Below are 22,020 nucleotides of genomic sequence, written 5' to 3'. Positions count from 1 at the left end.
GGGGACCTTAAAAGATGGAAAAATATTCCATGTTCATGGATAGGAAGGCTAAATGTCATTAAGATGTCAATTCTACCCAAACTCATCTACAGATTCAATGCAATCCCAATCAAAATTCCAACAACCTACTTTGCAGACTTGGAAAAGCTAGTTATCAAATTTATTTGGAAAGGGAAGATGCCTCGAATTGCTAAAAACACTCTAAAAAAGAAAAACGAAGTGGGAGGACTTACACTCCCTGACTTTGAAGCTTATTATAAAGCCACAGTTGCCAAAACAGCATGGTACTGGCACAAAGATAGACATATAGATCAATGGAATTGAATTGAGAATTCAGAGATAGACCCTCAGATCTATGGCCGACTGATCTTTGATAAGGCCCCCAAAGTCACTGAACAGAGTCATAATGGTCTTTTCAACAAATGGGGCTGGGAGAGTTGGATATCCATATCCAAAAGAATGAAAGAGGACCCCTACTTCACCCCCTACACAAAAATTAACTCAAAATGGACCAAAGATCTCAATATAAAAGAAAGTACCATAAAACTCCTAGAAGATAATGTAGGAAAACATCTTCAAGACCTTGTATTAGGCGGCCCCTTCCTAGACTTTACACCCAAAGCACAAGCAACAAAAGAGAAAATAGATACATGGAAACTCCTCAAGCTTAGAAGTTTCTGCACCTCAAAGGAATTTCTCAAAAAGGTAAAGAGGCAGCCAACTCAATGGGAAAAAATTTTTGGAAACCATGTATCTGACAAAAGACTGATATCTTGCATATATAAAGAAATCCTACAACTCAATGACAATAGTACAGACGGCCCAATTATAAAATGGGCAAAAGATATGAAAAGACAGTTCTCTGAAGAGGAAATACAAATGGCCAAGAAACACATGAAAAAATGTTCAGCTTCACTAGCTATTAGAGAGATGCAAATTAAGACCACAATGAGATACCATCTAACACCGTTTAGAATGGCTGCCATTAAACAAACAGGAAACTACAAATGCTGGAGGGGATGTGGAGAAATTGGAACTCTTATTCATTGTTGGTGGGACTGTATAATGGTTCAGCCACTCTGGAAGTCAGTCTGGCAGTTCCTTAGAAAACTAGATATAGAGTTACCATTCGATCCAGCGATTGCACTTCTCGGTATATACCCGGAAGATCGGAAAGCAGTGACACGAACAGATATCTGCACGCCAATGTTCATAGCAGCATTATTCACAATTGCCAAGAGATGGAAACAACCCAAATGTCCTTCAACAGATGAGTGGATAAATAAAATGTGGTATATACACACGATGGAATAGTACGCGGCAGTAAGAAGGAACGATCTCGTGAAACATATGACAACATGGATGAACCTTGAAGACATAATGCTGAGCGAAATAAGCCAGGCACAAAAAGAGAAATATTATATGCTACCACTAATGTGAACTTTGAAAAATGTAAAACAAATGGTTTATAATGTAGAATGTAGGGGAACTAGCAATAGAGAGCAATTAAGGAAGGGGGAACAATAATCCAAGAAGAACAGATAAGCTATTTAACGTTCTGGGGATGCCCAGGAATGACTATAGTCTGTTAATTTCTGATGGATATAGTAGGAGCAAGTTCACAGAAATGTTGTTATATTAGGTAACTTTCTTGGGGTAAAGTAGGAACATGTTGGAAGTTAAGCAGTTATCTTAGGTTAGTTGTCTTTTTCTTACTCCCTTGTTATAGTCTCTTTGAAATGTTCTTTTATTGTATGTTTGTTTTCTTTTTAACTTTTTTTTTTCATACAGTTGATTTAAAAAAGAAGGGAAAGTTAAAAAAAAAAAAAAAGAAAAACATGGAAAAAAAAAAAAAGATGTAGTGCCCCCTTGAGGAGCCTGTGGAGAATGCAGGGGTATTCGCCTACCCCACCTCCATGGTTGCTAACATGACCACAGACATAGGGGACTGGTGGTTTGATGGGTTGAGCCCTCTACCACAGGTTTTACCCTTGGGAAGACGGTTGCTGCAAAGGAGAGGCTAGGCCTCCCTATGGTTGTGCCTAAGAGTCTCGTCCCAAATGCCTCTTTGTTGCTCAGATGTGGCCCTCTCTCTCTGGCTAAGCCAACTTGAAAGGTGAAATCACTGCCCTTCCCCCTACGTGGGATGAGACACCCAGGGGAGTGAATCTCCCTGGCAACGTGGAATATGACTCCCGGGGAGGAATGTAGACCTTGCATCGTGGGACGGAGAACATCTTCTTGACCAAAAGGGGGATGTGAAAGGAAATGAAATAAGCTTCAGTGGCAGAGAGATTCCAAAAGGAGCCGAGAGGTCACTCTGTTGGGCACTCTTACGCACACTTTAGACAACCCTTTTTAGGTTCTAAAGAATTGGGGTGGCTGGTGGTGGATACCTGAAACTATCAAACTACAACCCAGAACCCATGAATCTCGAAGACAGTTGTATAAAAATGTAGCTTATGAGGGGTGACAAGGGGATTGGGAAAGCCATAAGGACCACACTCCACTTTGTCTAGTTTATGGATGGATGAGTAGAAAAATAGGGGAAGGAAACAAACAGACAAAGGTACCCAGGGTTCTTTTTTACTTCAATTGCTCTTTTTCACTCTAATTATTATTCTTGTTATCTTTGTGTGTGTGCTAATGAAGGTGTCAGGGATTGATTTGGGTGATGAATGTACAACTATGTAATGGTACTGTGAACAATCGAAAGTACGATTTGTTTTGTATGACTGTGTGGTATGTGAATATATCTCAATAAAATGAAGATTAAAAAAAAAAAAACTAATGAGAAGACAGAGCTATTGAGTAACAGAGACAGGAAATAAAATGTTTATACTGGTTTCCTAATGATGATGATAGACCCAGGAGGATCTTATCTCTGCACTATTTCCCTAATGGTCTGTGATGTGGATTGAGTACAATTATAAATAAAATCTCCTTAAATAAGGGAACATAAGATGTTCTGTAAAAAAAAAAAAAAAAAAAAAGACACAAGCACTGACACGTTGCAAGTGTTCACCAAGTGGAAGCTATCATTTTCTATAAATAGAAAATAAATAAAACCTTTACTAAAAATAAATAAATAATCATTTATTCCTTCATCGTTGTCTCCCTGACTGACGGTGACGGACGGGTCTTCTCTCTGTCCAGCCTGTGACTTCGCAAGCCTGCCCTGACATGCTCACTCGCAATGTCCTTAAAGCCCTGGCTCCTCAGAGGAGGATAAGAAAGGTGGGTGGCAGGACAAACTAAGGTATCTCCAATGAGGCTCCAAAAGTATGGAGACTGCTTTTCCTTTCTTCATGTCTCCATTTCTGGCTTGAGAAGCAGAGCTCACAGGCAGGATCTGGTTTCTGCACAGAAGCAGCTGCATTTTACATCCCAAGGTGACCTTGGAAACCAACCAGGAGGCCTCAGGGTGTCTGTCCCTGCGAGGACACCTATGGTGGTTTGAAACCGTACGTACCCCAGAAAATCATGTTCTTAAAGCTAATCCATTCTTGTGAGTGTAAACCTATTGTAAGTAGGTTTTCATGAGGTTATTTCAATTAGGTGTGGCCTAGGGTGGGTTTTAATCTTTTTACTGGAGTCCCATACAAATGGATGAATACAGGGAGAGAAAGCCACGGAAGCAAGAAGCTGAAAGCAACCAAACCCGGAAGAGAAGGGAGAGACCGGCAGAAGCTGCCATGTGCCTTGCCATATGACAGAGGACTCCCGGATCACTGGCAGCCAGTCTTCAGGAAGAAACCATTGTCTTGATGATGCCTTGATTTGGACATTTTTCACAGCCTTAAAACTAAGCTTGTAAGCTAATAAACTCCTATTGTGAAAAGCCAACCCATTTCATGATGTTTGTTTCAGCAGCCTAGCAAACTAAACAGCAACCTTCCTGATAAATAGTGGATCTGACGGCCTTCGGTGCACATGGACACCCAGGTCAACATCTCAGTGTCATGCCTCCTGCTGGGCCTCAGCACCCAGCTCCTCTTACTACTAATATCTAACACTTACAGAGCCCTTATGCATCCCAGTTCCTGCATGTTAAGTACTTTTAACATGCACTGTCTCATTTGATCCTCACAGCAATGCTAGGAGGTGGATGCTGTCATAGATGCCATTTTCGTAATGAGAAATCTGAGGCTTATGGAGGTTAAGTGACTTGTCCTACATCAACCATAAACCATAAACACCAAAGCCAGGATTTACATCCAGGTCTCTAAGAAACCATGGTCCCTGTTCTTTATCAGGATGCAGGTTAGAGCTCTTTCCATGGGGCCAGCTACCTGCAACCATCTAAGGAGCGATGTATGTCATGGACCAGATGGAGAGCCTGTGAGGTCCTCCCCAAGGGCAGCTACACTGTGGAAAGCTACATGTCCTCTCCCACTGCTCATCTGAGAAAAAAATGAATATGATTAATGACCTCTGGAGAAATTTACCAGTTCCAAGTAGTGTCTGTGCTGTGAGTAATCCTATTCAGAATTGAAAAATATAGAACAGTTACTGGAAATAGGATGAAAAACACTTGCTGCACAGTTATAGAACTCCCTAGTAAACAATCATATGACCAATTCCAGGAACAAGCCACAAATATAGGAACGATGATTTGATTTATTATCTATGTTGCATAGGATGTGTATCCTGGCAGCAGTGGGGAAAAATTAGCCTGTAAAAATTATGTGTAGGCTAGTAGAGCATTTGAATTAGGGGCCTTGTTGATTTTACCTCTTGATATATTCTTTCATAAGGTTGAATTATCTGATGCGCAACTGGCAAGCAAATCACTTAATGAATCTCAGAGCACTGCTACTATCACATGGGCCCAAAATGCTTTCACTCTTAATCAAGACATTTCCAATAAGAAGAGAAATTCAGGATTGAAGGAAGAAAGAAAGGAAGGAAGAAAGGAAGAAAGGAAGGAAGGAAGAGTCACCTTCCACCTTCCTGAATAAGCCCAATATAGAAAGAAACATCATTTTTGGTCTCTCAGGAATGTTTACAGAAGTTCTGGGGAGGGGGGAAGTGGTGATTAGAACATGAAAGAAAAGTAATTGGGAGGGGGCAGGTAAAGCTATATTGTTGAAATGTACTAAACATATCTGGGCAAAGGCTAGGATGGGCTCTACTCACTTGAGACACTGGAAAGCTTCTGGAAGGAAAATCTGGGAAAAGCAAACTTGCTCAAAAAGCAAGGTCTGAGCTGTCAGAAAGAGGATGGTTTCAGTGCAGCTTAGCCTGGTTGTTCAGATTCCCCTCCTGCCTCACTCATGCTCCCCAACCCCCCCCACCTCCTCTTCTCTATGAACTAGGTCCAAATCCTGTAGAAAGGAAGAGGCTATAAGCAGAACATAAAGAATAGTTTCACTCAAAGCCATTTGATGTTAGGGCACAAACTGCACTTCTCCGGCACTCTTCTAGCCCAGTGAAATATAAACAAAAAAACGAGAGAGGCATAATTGGGCAACTCCAGGACTCCATGGCCTGGCAAGAAGGAGAGTGAAGAACCAACAAGTGGTGGTTCCCTGAGGAAGTAGCCCATATGCCCAGTGGAAAAGCCACAGTGTCTGACGTAGATCATGGTGACAAGTTTGGATTTTGCTTTAAGAGCAATGAAAGGCCACTGAAATATTTTTATCAGAAGAGTGGATAATCGTTTTGTTTTTTTTTTTTAAAGATTACTTGTGTCGGCAGGGCAAGATGGCAGACTGGTGAGCTGTATGTTTTAGTTACTCCTCCAGGAAAGTAGGTAGAAAGCCAGGAACTGCGTGGACTGGACACCACAGAGCAATCGGACTTTGGGCATACTTCATACAACACTCATGAAAACGTGGAACTGCTGAGATCAGTGAAATCTGTAAGTTTTTGTGGCCAGGGGACCCGCACCCCTCCCTGCCAGGTTCAGTCCCGTGGGAGGAGGGGCTGTCAGCTCCGGGAAGGAGAAGGGAGAGCTGCAGTGGCAGCCCTTATCGGAAACTCATTCTACTGATCCAAACTCCAACCGTTGATAGACTGAGACCAGACACCAGAGAATATGAGAGCAGCCAGCCCAGCAGAGAGGAGACAGGCATAGAAAAAAAACAACACGAAAAACTCCAAAATAAAAGCAGAGGATTTTTGGAGTTCTGGTGAACATAGAAAGGGGAAGGGCAGAGCTCAGGCCCTGAGGCTCATATGCAAATCCCGAAGAAAAGCTGATCTCTCTGCCCTGTGGACCTTTCCTTAATGGCCCTAATTTCTTTGTCTCTTAGCATTTCAATAACCCATTAGATCTCTGAGGAGGGCCCTTTTTTTTTTTAATCCTTTTTTCTTTTTCTAAAACAATTACTCTAAGAAGCCCAATACAGAAAGCTTCAAAGACTTGCAATTTGGGCAGGTCAAGTCAAGATCAGAACTAAGAGAGCTCTGACACAAAAGGCAATAATCCAGTGGCTGAGAAAATTCACTAAACACCACAACTTCCCAAGAAAAGGGGGGTGTCTGCTCACAGCCATCATCCTGGTGGACAGGAAACACTCCTGCCCATCGCAAGCCCCATAGCCCAGAGCTGCCCCAGACAACCCAGTGTGACGGAAGCGCTTCAAATAACAGGCACATACCACAAAACTGGGCGTGGACATTAGCCTTCCCTGCAACCTCAGCTGATTGTCCCAGAGTTGGGAAGGTGGAGCAGTGTGAATTAACAAAGCCCCATTCAGCCATCATTTCAGCAGACTGGGAGCCTCCCTACACAGCCCAGCAGCCCAGAACTGCCCTGGGAGGACGGCACTCACCTGTGACATAGCACAGTCATCCCTCAACAGAGGACCCGGGGTGCACGGCCTGGAAGAGGGGCCCACTTGCAAGTCTCAGGAGCCATACGCCAATACCAAGGACTTGTGGGTCAGTGGCAGAGACAAACTGTGGCAGGACTGAACTGAAGGATTAGACTATTGCAGCAGCTTTAAAACTCTAGGATCACCAGGGAGATTTGATTGTTAGGGCCACCCCCCCTCCCCCGACTGCCCAGAAACATGCCCCATATACAGGGCGGGCAACACCAACTACACACGCAAGCTTGGTACACCAATTGGACCCCACAAGACTCACCCCCCAACTCACCAAAAAGGCTAAGCAGGGGAGAACTGGCTTGTGGAGAACAGGTGGCTCGTGGACGCCACCTGCTGGTTAGTTAGAGAAAGTGTACTCCACGAAGCTGTAGATCTGATAAATCAGAGATAAGGACTTCAATTGGTCTACACATCCTAAAAGAACCCTATCAAGTTCAGCAAATGCCACGAGGCCAAAAACAACAGAAAATTATAAAGCATATGAAAAAACCAGACGATATGGATAACCCAAGCCCAAGCACCCAAATCAAAAGATCAGAAGAGACACAGCACCTAGAGCAGCTACTCAAAGAACTAAAGATGAACAATGAGACCATAGTACGGGATACAAAGGAAATCAAGAAGACCCTAGAAGAGCATAAAGAAGACACTGCAAGACTAAATTAAAAAAAGGATGATCTTATGGAAATTAAAGAAACTGTTGACCAAATTAAAAAGATTCTGGACACTCATAGTACAAGACTAGAGGAAGTTGAACAACGAATCAGTGACCTGGAAGATGACAGAATGGAAAATGAAAGCATAAAAGAAAGAATGGGGAAAAAAATTGAAAAAAACTGAAATGGACCTCAGGGATATGATAGATAATACGAAACGTCCGAATATAAGACTCATTGGTGTTCCAGAAGGGGAAGAAAAGGGTAAAGGTCTAGGAAGAGTATTCAAAGAAATTGTTGGGGAAAACTTCCCAAATCTTCTAAACAACATAAACACACAAATCATAAATGCTCAGCGAACTCCAAATACAGTAAATCCAAATAAACCCACTCCGAGACATATTTTGATCACACTGTCAAACACAGAAGAGAAGGAGCAAGTTCTGAAAGCAGCAAGAGAAAAGCAATTCACCACATACAAAGGAAACAGCATAAGACTAAGTAGTGACTACTCAGCAGCCACCATGGAGGCGAGAAGGCAGTGGCACGATATATTTAAAATTCTGAGTGAGAAAAATTTCCAGCCAAGAATACTTTATCCAGCAAAGCTCTCCTTCAAATTTGAGGGAGAGCTTAAATTTTTCACAGACAAACAAATGCTGAGAGAATTTGCTAACAAGAGACCTGCCCTACTGGAGATACTAAAGGGAGCCCTACAGACAGAGAAACAAAGACAGGACAGAGAGACTTGGAGAATAGTTCAGTACTAAAGAGATTCGGTATGGGTACAATAAAGGACATTAATAGAGAGAGGGGAAAAATATGACAAACATAAACCAAAGGATAAGATGGCTGATTCAAGAAATGCCTTCACAGTTATAACGTTGAATGTAAATGGATTAAACTCCCTAATTAAAAGATATAGATTCGCGGAATGGATAAAAAAAAAATGAACCATCAATATGTTGCATACAAGAGACTCATCTTAGACACAGGGACACAAAGAAACTGAAAGTGAAAGGATGGAAAAAAATATTTCATGCAAGCTACAGCCAAAAGAAAGCAGGTGTAGCAATATTAATCTCAGATAAAATAGACTTCAAATGCAGGGATGTTTTGAGAGACAAAGAAGGCCACTACGTACTAATAAAAGGGGCAATTCAGCAAGAAGAAATAACAATCGTAAATGTCTATGCACCCAATCAAGGTGCCACAAAATACATGAGAGAAACATTGGCAAAACTAAAGGAAGCAATTGATGTTTCCACAATAATTGTGGGAGACTTCAACACATCACTCTCTCCTATAGATAGATCAACCAGACAGAAGACCAATAAGGAAATTGAAAACCTAAACAATCTGATAAATGAATTAGATTTAACAGACATCTACAGGACATTACATCCCAAATCACCAGGATACACATACTTTTCTAGTGTTCATGGAACTCTCTCCAGAATCGAGCATATGCTGGGACATAAAACAAGCCTCAATAAATTTAAAAAGATTGAAATTATTCAAAGCACATTCTCTGACCACAATGGAATACAATTAGAAGTCAATAACCATCAGAGACTTAGAAAATTCACAAATACCTGGAGGTTAAACAACTCACTCCTAAACAATCAGTGGGTTAAAGAAGAAATAGCAAGAGAAATTGCTAAATATATAGAGACGAATTAAAATGAGAACACAACATATCAAAACCTATGGGATGCAGCAAAAGCAGTGCTAAGGGGGAAATTTATAGCACTAAACGCATATATTAAAAAGGAACAAAGAGCCAAAATCAAAGAACTAATGGATCAACTGAAGAAGCTAGAAAATGAACAGCAAACCAATCCTAAACCAAGTAGAAGAAAAGAAATAACAAGGATTAAAGCAGAAATAAATGACATAGAGAACAAAAAAACAAAAGAGAGGATAAATATTACTAAAAGTTGGTTCTTTGAGAAGATCAACAAGATTGACAAGCCCCTAGCTAGACTGACAAAATCAAAAAGAGAGAAGACCCATATAAACAAAATAATGAATGAAAAAGGTGACATAACTGCAGATCCTGAAGAAATTAAAAAAATTATAAGAGGATACTATGAACAACTGTATGGCAACAAACTGGAGAATGTAGAGGAAATGGACAATTTCCTGGAAACATATGAACAACCTAGACTGACCAGAGAAGAAATAGAAGACCTCAACCAACCCATCACAAGCAAAGAGATCCAATCAGTCATCAAAAATCTTCCCACAAATAAATGCCCAGGGCCAGATGGCTTCACAGGGGAATTCTACCAAACTTTCCAGAAAGAACTGACACCAATCTTACTCAAACTCTTTCAAAACATTGAAGAAAATGGAACACTACCTAACTCATTTTATGAAGCTAACATCAATCTAATACCAAAACCAGGCAAACATGCTACAAAAAAGGAAAACTACCGGCCAATCTCCCTCATGAATATAGATGCAAAAATCCTCAACAAAGTACTTGCAAATCGAATCCAAAGACACATTAAAAAAATCATACACCATGACCAAGTGGGGTTCATTCCAGGCATGCAAGGATGGTTCAACATAAGAAAATCAATCAATGTATTACAACACATTAACAAGTCAAAAGGGAAAAATCAATTGATCATCTCAATAGATGCTGAAAAAGCATTTGACAAAATCCAACATCCCTTTTTGATAAAAACACTTCAAAAGGTAGGAATTGAAGGAAACTTCCTCAACATGATAAAGAGCATATATGAAAAACCCACAGCCAGCATCATACTCAATGGTGAGAGACTGAAAGCCTTCCCTCTAAGATCAGGAACAAGACAAGGATGCCCGCTGTCACCACTGTTATTCAACATTGTGTTGGAAGTGCTAGCCAGGGCAATCCGGCAAGACAAAGAAATAAAAGGCATCCAAATTGGAAAAGAAGAAGTAAAACTGTCATTGTTTGCAGATGATATGATCTTATATCTAGAAAACCCTGAGAAATCAACGATACAGCTACTAGAGCTAATAAACAAATTTAGCAAAGTAGCGGGATACAAGATTAATGCACATAAGTCAGTAATGTTTCTATATGCTAGAAATGAACAAACTGAAGAGACACTCAAGAAAAAGATACCATTTTCAATAGCAACTAAAAAAATCAAGTACCTAGGAATAAACTTAACCAAAGATGTAAAAGACCTATACAAAGAAAACTACATAACTCTACTAAAAGAAATAGAAGGGGACCTTAAAAGATGGAAAAATATTCCATGTTCATGGATAGGAAGGCTAAATGTCATTAAGATGTCAATTCTACCCAAACTCATCTACAGATTCAATGCAATCCCAATCAAAATTCCAACAACCTACTTTGCAGACTTGGAAAAGCTAGTTATCAAATTTATTTGGAAAGGGAAGATGCCTCGAATTGCTAAAGACACTCTAAAAAAGAAAAACGAAGTGGGAGGACTTACACTCCCTGACTTTGAAGCTTATTATAAAGCCACAGTTGCCAAAACAGCATGGTACTGGCACAAAGATAGACATATAGATCAATGGAATCGAATTGAGAATTCAGAGATAGACCCTCAGATCTATGGCCGACTGATCTTTGATAAGGCCCCCAAAGTCACTGAACAGAGTCATAGTGGTCTTTTCAACAAATGGGGCTGGGAGAGTTGGATATCCATATCCAAAAGAATGAAAGAGGACCCCTACTTCACCCCCTACACAAAAATTAACTCAAAATGGACCAAAGATCTCAATATAAAAGAAAGTACCATAAAACTCCTAGAAGATAATGTAGGAAAACATCTTCAAGACCTTGTATTAGGCGGCCACTTCCTAGACTTTACACCCAAAGCAGAAGCAACAAAAGAGAAAATAGATAAATGGGAACTCCTCAAGCTTAGAAGTTTCTGCACCTCAAAGGAATTTCTCAAAAAGGTAAAGAGGCAGCCAACTCAATGGGAAAAAGTTTTTGGAAACCATGTATCTGACAAAAGACTGATATCTTGCATATATAAAGAAATCCTACAACTCAATGACAATAGTACATGCAGCCCAATTATAAAATGGGCAAAAGATATGAAAAGACAGTTCTCTGAAGAGGACTTACAAATGGCCAAGAAACACATGAAAAAATGTTCAGCTTCACTAGCTATTAGAGAGATGCAAATTAAGACCACAATGAGATACCATCTAACACCGTTTAGAATGGCTGCCATTAAACAAACAGGAAACTACAAATGCTGGAGGGGATGTGGAGAAATTGGAACTCTCATTCATTGTTGGTGGGACTGTATAATGGTTCAGCCACTCTGGAAGTCAGTCTGGCAGTTCCTTAGAAAACTAGATACAGAGTTACCGTTCGATCCAGCGATTGCAGTTCTCGGTATATACCTGGAAGATCGGAAAGCAGTGACACAAACAGATATCTGCACACCAATGTTCATAGCAGCATTATTCACAATTGCCAAGAGATGGAAACAACCCAAATGTCCTTCAACAGATGAGTGGATAAATAAAATGTGGTATATACACACGATGGAATACTACACTGCAGTAAGAAGGAACGATGTCGTGAAACATATGACAACATGGATGAGCCTTGAAGACATAATGCTGAGTGAAATAAGCCAGGCACAAAAAGAGAAATATTATATGCTACCACTAATGTGAACTTTGAAAAATGTAAAACAAATGGTTTATAATGTAGAATGTAGGGGAACTAGCAATAGAGAGCAATTAAGGAAGGGGGAACAATAATCCAAGAAGAACAGATAAGCTATTTAACGTTCTGGGGATGCCCAGGAATGACTATGGTCTGTTAATTTCTGATGGATATAGTAGGAACAAGTTCACAGAAATGTTGCTATATTAGGTAACTTTCTTGGGGTAAAGTAGGAACAGGTTGGAAGTAAAGCAGTTATCTTAGGTTAGTTGTCTTTTTCTTACTCCCTTGTTATGGTCTCTTTGAAATGTTCTTTTATTGTATATTTTTTTTTTAATTTTTTTTCATACAGTTGATTTAAAAAAGAAAGGAAAGCTAAGAAAAAAAAAAGAAAAACAAGGAAAAAAAGATGTAGTGCCCCCTTGAGGAGCCTGTGGAGAATGCAGGGGTATTGGCCTACCCCACCTTGATGGTTGCTAACATGACCACAGACATAGGGGACTGGTGATTTGATGGGCTGAGCCCTCTACCATTGGTTTTACCCTTGGGAAGACGGTTGCTGCAAAGGAGAGGCTAGGCCTCCCTATAACTGTGCCTAAGAGCCTCCTCCCGAATGCCTCTTTGTTGCTCAGATGTGGCCCTCTCTCTCTGGCTAAGCCAACTTGAAAGGTGAAATCACTGCCCTCCCCCCTACGTGGGATCAGACACCCAGGGGAGTGAATCTCCCTGGCAACGTGGAATATGACTCCCGGGGAGGAATGTAGACCCGGCATTGTGGGATGGAGAACATCTTCTTGACCAAAAGGGGGATGTGAAAGGAAATGAAATAAGCTTCAGTGGCAGAGAGATTCCAAAACGAGCCGAGAGGTCACTCTGGAGGGCACTCTTACGCACACTTTAGACAACCCTTTTTAGGTTCTAAAGAATTGGGGTAGCTGGTGGTGGATACCTGAAACTATCAAACTACAACCCAGAACCCATGAATCTCGAAGACAGTTGTATAAAAATGTAGCTTATGAGGGGTGACAGTGGGATTGGGAAAGCCATAAGGACCACACTCCACTTTGTCTAGTTTATGGATGGATGAGTAGAAAAATAGGGGAAGGAAACAAACAAACAAACAGACAAAGGTACCCAGTGTTCCTTTTTACTTCAATCGCTCTTTTTCACTTTAATTATTATTCTTGTTATTTTTTGTGTGTGTGCTAATGAAGGTGTCAGGGATTGATTTAGGTGATGAATGTACAACTATGTAATGGTACTGTGAACAATTGAATGTACGATTTGTTTTGTATGACTGCGTGGTATGTGAATATATCTCAATAAAATGAAGATTAAAAAAAAAATTACAATACCAGCTGAGGAATGTACGAGAACAAATTGCAAAGACTCTCAAAGAGAAGGTACTCTAACCACTGAGAAGCAGTCTCCAGGGACCAATACTTCAGAGAAGCAGCGACTAGTGAAAAAACTTCAGGAGAGTGTACTAGAGTGGCGGGAAATGACAAGCCAACTCTGGCACTGCTGGGGCTAGCCCACTCCTATGATGTGCTAGAGAATGTCTTCTCTCTGACAGATGAAAAGCATGACGTGGAAATGAATCGAGCCAAGGACCTGGTAGAATTGGACCCCAAAGTGGAGGGCACAATGCACAGTGCTCCAGAGATGATCTGGGCTGTGCTGGCAGCCTTTAATAAATCCTAAAGCCACCAGGTGGGTTCTCCTTCTCCCCTGTGGGCAGATGACTTCCAGAGACCCCATCACTGTGTTTTGTGTGATGAGATGCTTTTGCATCTTTTTGTTTTTCCTTCTCTTGAATCAGACTCATGATTTAGGGAGAGCAATATCAGAGCTTCTCCATAGATCTTGATTATCATAAGCAGATTTTCTCTTTATACTTCCATTCCAGAGGGGAATAAACTGGGTGAACTACACACACCAAATGAATATTTCTTTCCCATTTCTTGACTTAGTTTCATCCAATGTGCTTTGGACAAGCAGGAATATGTCAGAAGAATTCAGGTTTCTCCAGTCACAGAATGTGAATGAGACGAAGAGCAAACCATTTTTTTTTTCCATTTCTTTAAAGTTTGTTTTTTTTCTATCTTAAATACATGGCTCTTTCAAAGCTTTTGTCTCTCAGACTCTGCTAAGTAATGTAGCTTATTGAAATAATTGTGTCTTTGAGTAAGGAGCAAAGAAAAAAAAAACTAACTATTAGAGCAGAAGGTCTCTGGGATTGTGATTTTCTCAACTTTCCTTTTCTAACGTAACGAAAATGTCCCAAATTTGATTACCTGTTTCTCACAGTTCTAGCACCAGAAATATATTCAGTATCTCCTCTTATCATCCCTCATTCATCAGGGCAAAAGTCTAAATGAAAAAATGTTATCTCTTACCACCTCCTTCCTGCAGTCAGCCTAGGATTTGGGAGGGAGGGAGGTAGCATGAGAATGTGCACCTGTTAGCACGTGCCTGCCCTGTTCCCTCCAGACGACTCCAAGCAGCTCTGCTCTGAATTGAGAAGGCTGTAAATTGCACTTGCTGGAAAGCAACAAACAGCATCCTGAGTCCACACATAAGAACTCCAGATCTTATTGTTCCCTATTTTTGGCTTCCACATACATTGAGAAATTCTGTCTATATTTAGGGGTTCTGGGAGTAGTTTTGTCTACAGTTAATACACAAATACCCTCCTAGTCATCAGTCTTGGTTCAATACAACCCTCTTTCTGGCCAAATTTCTAAAACATTTTTCACTTCAGTCAAGAAGGAAGAGAGAAGCTTTATTAAGAAAAACCTTATTTAGAGGGTCAAAAGTATCCTGATGTAAAATCCAGTATGTGGGGCTAGAGAGAGGATTGGCATTTGTTTTGCTGTTACTTTTAATGGATCTGAGTCTTGACCATTACAGAAAATCAGGCTGTCATGGGGCTGAAACAGGTAACCCAGACCTCATCTGATCTTCCCGATGAGAAATAATGAAATGATTGATCATAACTTTTTCTCCTCCCCCAAACCTACTTAGCCCCACAAAAATTCCCGAACTTAAGATTTTTTTTTGTTTCTCACTTAAGGCCACTAAAGATACAAAGTGTAATGTGAAGCAAATTGGAAGTGCGAGACTGAAAAAGAGCACCACTCTGGCTTTCTAAAGTACAAAAGCCCATTTGTGTGTTGTCTCTCCCTTAGATTTGACTTTCCATTTGAATAATTTGGCATTAATTGAAACCATTAATTGAAACTTTTCTGTGCAAAGTTTCATCTTGATTGCGGAATAGAAGTTGAGTTCAGTTCCTTCTTGCAACTCTTGGTCAGTATTTATTTTTATATTGTATCCCAATAAGATGAAGTTTTCATTCTGAATCTGCAAACACTGTCAGTACCATACACCTTCTCATTTAATGCACATGGCCATCTCTTATATATTGCAGAGATCAACTCTTGATTCTCTGGTCTCTCTTAAAAAAAAAAAAAAGAAGTGGCACAAAACTAGCATTTTATTTAGAAATGTGGAATTAAATGCCAAAAAGAAAAATCAGCTGAAAGAGTTATACATAGTTATCTCTCACTGGAGAAGCGGTGTGGGGACTTCTGTTTTTCATATCAAGTCTTATAGAACTGTTTGACTCTTTAAAATATGTGTGTGAATAACCTCGATAAAAATAAAAAGCAAATAAAAACAAAGTTGAATGGAAAACAAAAATGTGAAGGCACATGTGTAGACAACTGTTTTGAGATATTTAGTTCTCAAGGGGAATAGAAAAGTGAGTTAGGGTAGCTTGGGTAAGAGTGGGTTTTTCAAAGATGGGAAATAGAGCACATTTGCAATGGGGATTTTCTACCTAAGAAGAAGAGATTGTTGGAGAAGGAGGGTACAAAAAGGAGCAAACTCTTCAAAAAGGTTAGAGGGTAGGATCCAAAACCCACAGGGAGGGGTAGGGCTTTGATACAGGAGGGACACCGCCTCCATTGGACTAAGAAGGAAGGAAAGTGGGTGCAGATACAAATGTACTTGGAGAACCTGTTGTGACCCTGCTCCCTGCTTGTCACCTAGAGCAGAACACAATGCAATGTACTGGCAATTATATGACGAGTAACACAAACTATGACCAGGCACTTGTCCCTTCAACACTCCTACAGGGTAGAGTGTCAGCCTGCCTGTGTTTGATGACCACCTCTCCCATAATGGATGTATTACCCTTTTATCTCATAGAAATAAGAATATCCACATTTTAAAGAAAAGTGCTTCCACTGGTAACACATGGGACCAATCCCTTTGGTGAGCCCTCCTGCTGCCAAACAACTCCCTCCTAGATAAAGCAAAGTTATTGGCGCAGAGCTGGGCTTGTAAGAAATAGGGGAGATTTCCAAGACTTCTCCCCATAAAAGGAACAAACCATAAGTGGAAATTAGAGTTGGAAACAGCGAGTAGGTAGGGAGGAACAGAACTACCCTAAGAACAAATTATGGGAATAGTGCCACGATCCAGCACCAAGGAAGGAAGCCAGACCTGAGACTCCTAAATTAAGCCAGAACCCAAAGCCAGGTCCAAAAGAGGTTCCAGGTTGGCAGGACCCCCACTTCCGGACAGAGCAGATGCGACTCTTCCTTGAAGAGAGCACCCCCACTATAGGCCTGTAATTTCCCACAGATGCAGATCTAACCAATATGAGTTTGCACCCAGATCTCCAGGCCCAGGAGGAGACATTGCACCAATGGTGAGAGTCAGCAGACACATTCTAAAGAAAAGACAGGAAAAGGAAGCAAGTGAATCCTCCTAGTTTTTGTGACCTCCCTGAACTATAACGGAAGAGCTTGTGGCAGGTGCTTGTTCTTGGAGTGTTCCAGTCTAAGCCTGTACCCAGCCTATTGCTTGCTCTCCCATGCCTGGTTTTTGGAGCACTCAAACCACTATCACCTGCATGCTTGCTAAAATGCACATTCTGGGGTCACAATCCAGACCTACTGAGCCGGGGCTCTAGGGTTGAACCTGGGAATCTGCATTAACACCACTCTCCACAGAGAAAAACCAGGCAGGTGGTCACACAGACCCAGCTTTCCTTTCCACAACCATATTCCAGTGGCTTTAACTGTCCACTCAGAGATGTGATTGCAGCAGGCCCATCCATTCAAAAGTCAAAGCAAAACTGAGAAAATAGCTAAATAGGATGCCACCCCCCAGTGCCAGCAAGACAAAGGGGCCACCTTGGAGTGGGTGTGGCCTGGGCATGCAGCATGGCCCTCATCTGTCCAGCTCTGTAACCCTGGAGCCATCACTGCCCTGAAATGAAATCCTGGTCACACTTCAGAAGTGCAAAATACTGTGATTAAAGACAGTGGGAAGTGGACACACTATAATAGTAATGTCATAATAGCTTGGGAAAGTAAACTGTGTTCATCCGAAATTTAGAAGTGCTTGGAGAATCCATGGGGTGGGCAATCCAGAGATGATTTGCTTGAGAGACCAAGATGGAGCTTGGAAAAGAACCCACTGTAAAGGAAGAGAGAGTCAGGCTTATGATATGTCCAAAGACAATGAGCCCATTTCAAATGGAGCTAATTTGAGTACAACATAGGCTGACTCTTATTTGCCTGGCCAAACCCCCATGACCTTTATCTTAGGGAGAGCAGGGGGCAAATAAAAGTAAGCAAGAATGCAAATATAAGATGACCCTGCTTTGCAGTTTTGTAGTTTACAGAGCATGAGACAGGATTAAAGGGAAATGGAAAATGCCCTGTGGGAAAACCAGTAATGGTGAAAATGGCCAATCAAAGGTGAATGGCTACTGTGTGCCAGGCAGGATGGAGTGTCACGGCAGGCCTCTCACCTAGGCATTACTGTTGTTATTGTATAGATGAGAAAACTGCATGCGGAGAGGTTGAGTAACATACGAGCATTACACAGCAACACGTTATGGAGCCACACTCGAACCCAGGACTGCTTAGTATCATAGGCTACACTCTTAAGATTTATTTTTTTCTGACTCAATTATTTAAATAGGTGAATTAATTGCACAGTTCAAGATTTAGAAAATTATTATAAGATGTGCAGTGAAAAGTCCTTCCCCCACTATGGCCCCCCCAGCCACCCAGTTCCCTTCCTCATAGGCAACTAGTGTCATCAGATTTTGTGTGGTATTCCAAAGATATTTTACGAATTTCATTTTGCTACACACGTGATAGATTATACACACTATTGTAAACCTCACACTTTTCACTTAAGAAATATCTTGCAGATCATGCCACCCCAGTACATAAAGAGCATCCTTGTTCTCTTTTAGAGCTGCAGAGGACTCAGTGGAGTTTGGAGGTGCCATGATTCCTTTTACCAGCCCCCTGTCAATAGCCATTGCCCTTCTTTCCAGTCTTCCAGGAGCCCATGCTTTTCACTCTGAACAAACTCCACTCCCTCCCAAGGGATCTTCAGACTCTCCCATGACAATTAGGCTCCTTTAAGCTGCAAGATACAGTAATACTCTCAGGTTACCTTAAAAAGGGGGAGTTTATTGTGAAGACACAAAAAGAGAAAGGAAACTGGAAAACAGCTTGAGAGCAGCAGGAGGCAGAGCAGCTGTGGCAACCAGGCCCTCAGCACCAGATGTCTTGCCAGTGCCCATTGTGACATGCTCCACGTTAGGGCAGCTGAGCTGACCGGACTCTGCCACCCAGGATCCCACACCTATCAGCTGTCAGGCTCCCTCTGGGTGACCCCAGTCAAACTTCCAGAACAACAGATCCTGCAGTGCCTGGCACCCTGGGAGGCTCAGGGAGCTGCTGGCTGGTCAGCTGCCCTGGGAGCAGGATCCACCCCTAGGCCCACCAGGTATAGCCTGGGTGGTGGGGTCAAGTGATAGAGGACATGAAGGCCTGTGCACAGGGCCCCGTGCCTCTGGGCTGGGGACACTCAGAGCAAAATCGACTCCTTGGCAGTACCTCCTGGCCAGGGATTTCTGAACTGCTTAGGAGGAATTTCAGTTTGCTGGAGACCAGAGGCAAAGAGACACTGTTAAAGTTACCTTGTTTTTAGGGTCAGGCTGCTTCAGGCTGGGGAGAAATAGGGTGATGACAAGCTTTCCAGCTTAAAAAGCAGTTTCACATACCTTAGTTCACCAAAATCTCCTGAAGTAGGCCTTATCAATACTTCCCATTTTACAGATGAGAAAACCGAGGCTTACTGGGGTTGCTTGGATGTCTGGATCATGCAGCCAGCAAGTGATGAGCTGAGCCTCAGCCCCAGGTAGTATGACTGCAGTCCATGCCTCCTTCTGATTCCTCATCTCTGCAATCTCCAGAACAGGATGTCTTTGTCGGCTATCCTTCCCCTGCCCAGCTCCCTATGCTGATGATTCCAAGGTTCTCTGCCAGCCATTTCTCTCCCTCTCTGTAGTACTCATTCTGGTTATTCTCATTTACCTCCTTGCCTTGGTTTATTTCAAAAAGGTTAGTGGCCCCAGGTTTCTCTCTCTGGCTCAGACCTCTCTCCTGAGTTCCATATCCATATCTAGTGTCCTCCTGGACACCTCCAGGTGGCTCCCCAAGTCCCTTCAAGCTCCATATTTCCAAAATAAAACTCATGTTCTCCAAAAGCTGCTTCTTCTGTGTTCTCTCTCCCAGTAGCAGCAGCGTCCACCTCTTAAGCATGTCACTTTACACCTTCTCTTTCATTCCTGCCATATAGGTGGTATCTTCATCCCGTTTTACAGATGAAGAACCCAAGGTTCAGAGATGTTAACGTTACCTGCACAAGGCCGTAGTACTAAGTACACAGCAGAGTGAGGATTCACGTTGAGGTCTATTCTGCATTGTTCCCACTGTACCGGGCTGCCCGTTCCTTCTGCTGCACTAGCCGAAAGCCACGGGTCATTCTTGCCTCCTCAGCTGCACATCAGGACCAAGCCAGCCAATTCTACCCCCAAATCTTGCTCAGTTTGTAACTTCTCTCCATTCCTATTGTCACTCCCTTAGTGCAGCCCCAAATGATTTCTCCCCTATTACTGAAAGAGCTTGCTAACTAGCAACAACTGCTCCCTCACATCCACTCTCCAGGTGAATGAGCTTTCTAAAATGCACTGATCATTGCACTGCCCTGACTGAGAGCCTCCAAGTGCTCCCTATCACCTTCAGGCTGAAATCCCAACTCTCCACTTCCGCCCCTGCCTCTCCATCCAGGTGATCTCTTGGTGGGCCTCTGGACATACTTGTGGCATAATTAATAAAAATAGGTTCATCTCTTTGAGATTTCCACTAAGTGAACCATTATACATACACTCTCCCAGCCAACGCACTGGTCCAGATCATCTATACTGGATTCCAATGAACTGAAGCATAATGCCTGGGCAAGAGCCCTTCACATGCCAAACAGAGAAAGGCTGAATTATGCAGGAGCTATTGGCAAGTCTATCGTTTGCCCAGTGGGTCGTGTTTATATTTTCTTGGTACCATGTAATTTGGTTTTACAACAGCATAGCCAATGAGGCTCCAAGAGAAGAGGACATAAGTGTCCCTGAATGATTTATTACTCCACACCTCACTGAAAAGGAGCAGCACTTCATAAACTTTCCAAAACTGTGTTCAGCTGAGAGAGGGTAATTTGTGCTTTGAAGAAAAAGGATTCTGTTGTCGGCTGCAACTTAGCATATTAAAGGCTCTGAGAAAACCAGCAATGCAGAGACCAGAGCGATTTTGTTCCCAGGAGATGATTTTTCTCCCTGCACGTCTACTAACATCTTCTGGAAGAGATTCCCTGCAACAGAAGTTTGGGAAAATACTGGAATAGAGTGCAGATGCTCTAAAGTCTTCTGGAATTTCACCTACACTAGAGTCAGGATGCAAGCTCGGACCTGCCCCTCTCTCTGCCTGGGGCTTCCTCTCCCGGCTCCTTCTTTTTTCCTTTGGTTGACTGCTACTGGTCTTTCAGGATTTGTTTCAGGTTCACTTCTACCTAGAAGCCATCACACACACACACACACACACACACACACACACACACACACACACACACACACACGGGATATGTAATTGTTCTGTGATCTCACAGCAACCCTCTCTCTGATAATACCTCTCTCTATTTTCTACTGGTTGACAGAAAATTCAGCACAGACCAACTGGAGCCAAAGGGAGAATATACAGGCTCAGGCATTGGAGGCCCTGCTGCTGCAGCAGCCTCCACCTCACTCCCTCCCAGGTTCAAGTTCAGCAGGAAAGCAGGCGTGGGGCGCTCTTCGAGAGCCTATTTATTTCACTGGTCACGTGCCAGCCCTGAGCCAACTGTTGTGGCTAAGAAGTGAGTGCAGAATCGTCTTAGAACAAGTTCACAGATGCCTCCTCTGAAGCTGGGAGGAGGTGACCTCTTGGGTTGTAACGGTTATCAAGATAAAAGGTGGGGAGTGGATCCTGGATGGCCCCAATCCATGAAGATCCCTCACAGCACAGAGCTCAGAGCAAATGCTGTCAAACATGTTGTTTCCACATCTGTCTCCCCAGGACAAATTGTGAATTCCCTACATCCAACACCCAGCACTTTGCCTGGCATACCTTGTTTTGAATAAATGATAAACAGGGACACAAAAAAGTTCAAAGGAGGACTCCTTTCTTCAAGGAGTTTATGGTCTACTTCAAGAGCTAACATTCATGCCATAAAAATCAATTACCCATACAAGGCAACACGATATAATGAGTGATTCAGATATTAGGTATTAAAGATAGTCAAAGAAAGGGCAGTACAGGAAGGGGTCTGAGGAAACCTACAGCCACCATCCAGCTCTCACTAGCCCCCATGCCTCAGGAGGGGCCAAAGAGCCAGGAAAGTTGCCCTGCAATGGGGCACCTAATGCAAAGCTTGGCATGTTGTGGACATGTAATACAAA

The 22,020-nt window shown here is 42.2% G+C and overlaps 1 pseudogene; it reads left to right on the top strand.

Moving 5' to 3' along the window:
- The first annotated feature begins 4,312 nt into the window (after positions 1-4,312).
- On the top strand, positions 4,313-13,856 carry LOC119508857 (annotated as a pseudogene).
- Positions 13,857-22,020: the final 8,164 nt, after the last annotated feature.

The sequence above is a fragment of the Choloepus didactylus genome, chromosome 14 (assembly GCF_015220235.1).
Source record: "Choloepus didactylus isolate mChoDid1 chromosome 14, mChoDid1.pri, whole genome shotgun sequence".
Taxonomy (NCBI): domain Eukaryota; kingdom Metazoa; phylum Chordata; class Mammalia; order Pilosa; family Megalonychidae; genus Choloepus; species Choloepus didactylus.
Note: the sequence above shows the minus strand (reverse complement) of the source record. Positions and strands in the feature narration are given on the sequence as shown.